Source organism: Oncorhynchus clarkii, unplaced genomic scaffold (genome assembly GCF_045791955.1).
Source record: "Oncorhynchus clarkii lewisi isolate Uvic-CL-2024 unplaced genomic scaffold, UVic_Ocla_1.0 unplaced_contig_3541_pilon_pilon, whole genome shotgun sequence".
Taxonomy (NCBI): Eukaryota; Metazoa; Chordata; class Actinopteri; order Salmoniformes; family Salmonidae; genus Oncorhynchus; species Oncorhynchus clarkii.
In genome coordinates this window covers 74001-80000 of record NW_027260968.1, presented here as the reverse complement: position 1 = coordinate 80000, position 6000 = coordinate 74001, and the positions used below count along the sequence as shown (strand labels likewise).

At 48.1% G+C, this 6000-nt stretch overlaps 1 protein-coding gene across 1 annotated transcript in view; it reads left to right on the top strand.

Moving 5' to 3' along the window:
• Nucleotides 1-6000, top strand: part of LOC139402718 (microtubule-associated protein 2-like) — a 50850-nt gene that overhangs the window by 584 nt on the left and 44266 nt on the right.

Here is a 6000-nt window from a genome sequence, read left to right as displayed (position 1 = left end):
TTCAAATGTTCATAAATGACCAGCATGGTCGAATAATAATAAGGCAGAACAGTTGAAACTGGAGCAGCAGCACGGCCAGGTGGACTGGGGACAGCAAGGAGTCATCATGTCAGGTAGTCCTGGGGCATGGTCCTAGGGCTCAGGTCCTCCGAGAGAGAGAAAGAAAGAGAGAAAGAGAGAATTAGAGAGAGCACACTTAAATTCACTATAGGACAGGAGAAGTACTCCAGATATAACAAACTGACCCTAGCCCCCCGACACAAACTACTGCAGCATAAATACTGGAGGCTGAGACAGGAGGGGTCAGGAGACACTGTGGCCCCATCCGAGGACACCCCCGGAGAGGGCCAAACAGTAAGGATATAACCCCACCCATTTTGCCAAAGCACAGCCCCCACACCACTAGAGGGATATCTTCAACCACCAACTTACCATCCAGAGACAAGGCTGAGTATAGCCCACAAAGATCTCCGCCACAGCACAACCCAAGGGGGGGCGCCAACCCAGACAGGATGACTACATCAGTGAATCAACCCACTCAGGTGACGCACCCCTTCCAGGGACGGTATGAAAGAGCCCCAGTAAGCCAGTGACTCAGCCCCTGCAATAGGGTTAGAGGCAGAGAATCCCAGTGGAAAGAGGGGAACCGGCCAGGCAGAGACAGCAAGGGCGGTTCGTTGCTCCAGAGCCTTTCCGTTCACCTTCCCACTCCTGGGCCAGACTACACTCAATCATATGACCCACTGAAGAGATGAGTCTTCAGTAAAGACTTAAAGGTTGAGACCGAGTTTGCGTCTCTGACATGGGTAGGCAGACCGTTCCATAAAAATGGAGCTCTATAGGAGAAAGCCCTGCCTCCAGCTGTTTGCTTAGAAATTATAGGGACAATTAGGAGGCCTGCGTCTTGTGACCGTAGCGTACGTGTAGGTATGTACGGCAGGACCAAATCAGAGAGATAGGTAGGAGCAAGCCCATGTAATGCTTTGTAGGTTAGCAGTAAAACCTTGAAATCAGCCCTTGCTTTGACAGGAAGCCAGTGTAGGGAGGCTAGCACTGGAGTAATATGATCACATTTTTTGGTTCTAGTCAGGATTCTAGCAGCCGTATTTAGCACTAACTGAAGTTTATTTAGTGCTTTATCCGGGTAGCCGGAAAGTAGAGCATTGCAGTAGTCTAACCTAGAAGTGACAAAAGCATGGATTAATTTTTCTGCATCATTTTTGGACAGAAAGTTTCTGATTTTTTCAATGTTATGTAGATGGAAAAAATATGTCCTTGAAATGGTCTTTATATGTTCTTCAAAAGAGAGATCAGGGTCCAGAGTAACGCCGAGGTCCTTCACAGTTTTATTTGAGACGACTGTACAACCATTAAGAAGAAGATCTCTGTTTCTTGGGACCTAGAACAAGCATCTCTGTTTTGTCTGAGTTTAAAAGTAGAACGTTTGCAGCCATCCACTTCCTTATGTCTGAAACACATGCTTCTAGCGAGGGCAATTTTGGGGCTTCACCATGTTTCATTGAAATGTACAGCTGTGTGTCATCCGCATAGCAGTGAAAGTTAACATTATGTTTTCGAATGACATCCCCAAGAGGTAAAATATATAGTGAAAACAATAGTGGTCCTAAAACGGAACCTTGAGGAACACCGAAATGTACAGTTGTTTTGTCAGAGGACAAACCATTCACAGAAACAAACTGATATCTTTCCGACAGATAAGATCTAAACCAGGCCAGAACTTGTCCGTGTAGACCAATTTGGGTTTCCAATCTCTCCAAAATAAGTGATGCACAGTAATGGTCAGTCACTACCATCATGGGACTTTTATTCATTGTTTATGTGCTGTGTTGTTACAGCATTCAACCCACATAATTCATAGTGCATTTAATGTTCAAAACAATTATCAAAACCAAAATCGAACCAACCTCAAAAAGCACTATAATCGCTCAGCACTAGTCTGTGTCTGTGAGTGTGTCTGTGTCTGTGTGTGTCTCTGTGTGTCTATGAGTGTGTCTGTGAGTGTGTCCTTTTGTGACTGCATCCTTCCGATACACACACCCACACAGACACACTCCCTCCTTCCCCACATTCACCACACACCCTCCCCAGCGGTACATGCAGAGCCACCAGGGTAGGACATCTGTCACATCCACAGTCCCCTCTCATCTCTCTCTCTCCCTCTCTCTCTCTCTCTCCCTCTCTCTCTCTCTCTATCTCTCTGGTATGCTCTGAGGCAACCTCTCTTTCCTGTGAACAAACAGACGCTGACACGCGAACGCAGTAGAGGGTTGGGGGGACGCAGAGGGGGACGTCTGTGTCCCCCCCGCACCCATTTTGGGACACAAACAAATCCCTGTGTTCCTTTCCCTCCCTCCCTCTCTATCTCACCCATGCTCTGCTAACAGGGCAGTGCCCCTCTGTGTCCCTCTCCCTATGCCAGCAGGGTGTCCTCACCCAGGCGGGGGGCATGGTGCCAACCCCATGCCCTTGGAGGAAGGTCACAGCTTGGCAGCAGGGCGGGCTCTGTGTTGGTGGTTCATTACTAACTAAGTGCTGGGATAGAGGACCATTGTTATGTTTATGTCCCAGTGCTTCTGTGTTTCAAAACATGGACTTATCCAACAGACAACATGAAGCATGTTGCAGAAATGGCCTGTATGGATACCAAACTTTATTGTCCATTCATGAGAATATATTTTGTGATGCCAACGGTCCATTGAAATACAATGAATATGTGTTCTGTGCCATGACTTCCACCAACATAGTGTGTGATCTAATGATACAGTGTGTTGTACAGTCGATGAGTAGGGGATGACATCATGTGGAATACCAGGTGCTATACATTATTTCTGTACTGAATATTTTGTTGCAGACCATATGTCTCACTGTAAATGTTGGCCTCTCACACCTGGCCACTAACACCTGGCCTCTCACACCTGGCCTCTGACACCTGGCCACACACACCTGGCCACTCACACCTGGCCTCTCACACCTGGCCACTCACACCTGGCCACTCACACCTGGCCTCTCTCACCTGGCCACTCACACCAGGCCTCTCACACCTGGCCACTCTCTGAAGTAGAGCTGCCTCCAGGCCCTGTACAGTGTATGTACCTGCTAGTACAGTGTGTGTACCTGCTAGTACAGTGTATGTACCTGCTAGTACAGTGTGTGTACCTGCTAGTACAGTGTGTGTACCTGCTAGTACAGTGTATGGCTGGACGTGTGTGTGTGTGTGTGTGTGTGTGTGTGTGTGTGTGTGTGTGTGTGTGCGTGTGTGCGTGTGTGTGTGTGTGTGTGTGTGTGTGTGTGTGTGTGTGTGTGTGTGTGTGTGTGTGTGTGTGTGTATGATCACTTGTGGGTGAGTGTTTGTTGTTGTTGTTTGATGTGTGTGTGCACATCATATGTGTGTGTATGTGTGTATGATCACTTGTGGGTGAGTGTTTCTTGTTGTTGTTTGATGTGTGTGTGCATGTCATATGTGTGTGTGTGCATGCATGTACGCGTGCATGCTTGCCTGTCTGTGTGTGTGTGTCCGTGTGTGGGCAGTGGGTCGCTTGCGTGCTTATACAGTGCCTTTACAAGTGGCCTGTGAGCTGCCTGTCAGAACGATTACGTTTCAATCCATCACCACTCAGTTATGTCCCACCAGGCACTCTCCTGACGATACAGGGAGGATTGGGAGAGAGGGAAGAAGGGGAGGAGAGGATAGAATGCTGTTGATTTATAAGACAAGGAGTGGGATAAGGAGAAGAGACGGGAGTCTGTGGAGTGTGGGGAGTGTGTGGGGAGTGTGTGGGGTGTGTGGGGAGTGTGTGGGAGGTGTGTGGGGAGTGGGGGGAGTGTGGGGGGATGAGTGTGTGGGGAGTGTGGTGGGTGTGGGGGAGGTGTGTGCGGGGGGGGAGTGTGGTGAGTGTGTGGGGAGTGTGTGGGGAGTGTGTGGGGAGTGGGGGAGGTGTGTGGGGAGTGTGGGGGGGTGTGGGGAATGTGTAGGTTGTTGAGGAGAGAATAATCTGGGGATGAGGTTGAAGTCAGATAAGCGGCACATTTGGCTAGGTTGCTGCAGTGTGTGTGCGTGCGTGCGCTCCCGAATCTTGCGTGTTCCAATGACTGAGTCAGCCCCAGTAGACTCATTACAAACAGTAGATCTGATCTCTAAGGGATCTACTCGTGTAGGTAGGTCTCCTGTAGATGAATGTAGCTACTGTAGGGATCTACTGGTGTAGGTCTACTGGTGTAGGTCTCCTGTAGATGAATGTAGCTACTGTAGAGATCTACTGGTGTAGGTCTCCTGTAGATGAATGTAGCTACTGTAGTGATCTACTGGTGTAGGTCTCCTGTAGGGATCTACTGGTGTAGGTCTACTGTAGGGATCTACTGGTGTAGGTCTACTGTAGTGATCTACTGGTGTAGGTCTCCTGTAGATGAATGTAGCTACTGTAGTGATCTACTGGTGTAGGTCTCCTGTAGGGATCTACTGGTGTAGGTCTACTGTAGTGATCTACTGGTGTAGGTCTCCTGTAGATGAATGTAGCTACTGTAGGGATCTGCTGGTCTGGTCTCCTGTAGAGATATACTGGTGTAGGTCTACTGTAGGGATCTACTGGTGTAGGTCTACTGTAGTGATCTCTGGTGTAGGTCTACTGTAGGGATCTACTGGTGTAGGTCTACTGTAGGGATCTACTGGTGTAGGTCTCCTATAGATGTGTAGCTGTAGCTACAGTATGTCCAGCTGTTGACTTGACCACCTTAAATGTGTTAGCTACAGTGTTGACCATATTGGCCAATGGCCATGGTAGTAGAACATCAATCAGCTCATGCCCAATGGAGCTTCTATGTAGCTTACAGTACTCTATTTTTGAAGTCCATAGTAGACAGACAGACAGCTCCACAGTAGTGACAGATGGACAGCTCCATATTATGCAGACAGACGGACGGACGGACGGACAGACAGACAGACAGCTCCATAGTAGAGACAGACAGACAGTCTGTCTCGAATATGGAGCTGTCTGACAGCTCCATAGGACAGACAGACAGACAGACAGACAGACAGACAGACCGGACGCTCCATAGTAGAGACAGACAGACAGCTCCATGGTAGAGACAGACAGACGGACAGCTCCATAGTAGAGACATACAGACCGACAGCTCCATAGTAGAGACAGACAGACAGCTCCATAGTAGAGACGGACAGACCGACAGCTCCATAGTAGAGACAGACAGTTGGACAGCTCCATAGTAGAGACAGACGGGCAGACAGCTCCATAGTAGAGACAGACAGGCAAACAGCTCCGTAGAAGGGAGAGACAGACAGCTCCATAGTAGAGACAGACAGACGGACAGCTCCATATTATGTAGACAGACAGATGACAGCTCCATATTATGTAGACAGACAGATGACAGCTCCATATTATGTAGACAGACAGATGACAGCTCCATATTATGTAGACAGACAGATGAAAGCTCCATATTATGTAGACAGACAGAAGGACAGCTCCATATTATGTAGACAGACAGAAGGACAGCTCCATATTATGTAGACAGACAGAAGGACAGCTCCATATTATGTAGACAGACAGATGACAGCTCCATATTATGTAGACAGACAGATGACAGCTCCATATTATGTAGACAGACAGATGACAGCTCCATATTATGTAGACAGACAGATGACAGCTCCGTACTTTGTAGACAGACAGATGACAGCTCCAACAGAGTTGTCCATGTTCTTGTCCATATTCTGTTATAATCTCCACCCGGCACATCCAGAAGAGGACTGGCCACTCCTCCAAGCCTGGTTCCTCTCTAGGTTTCTTCCTAGGTTCCTGCCTGGGTTTTAGGCTGGGTTTCTGTACAGCACTTTGTGACATTGGCTGATGTAAAAAGGGCTTTATAAATAAATGTGAATTTGATTGAGTTCAAAGGCAACTTCAAAGGCAACAGTGGATCAATGCAGTTCATTTCTTATGGACAGACATGGACACATCATTATCACCCCCT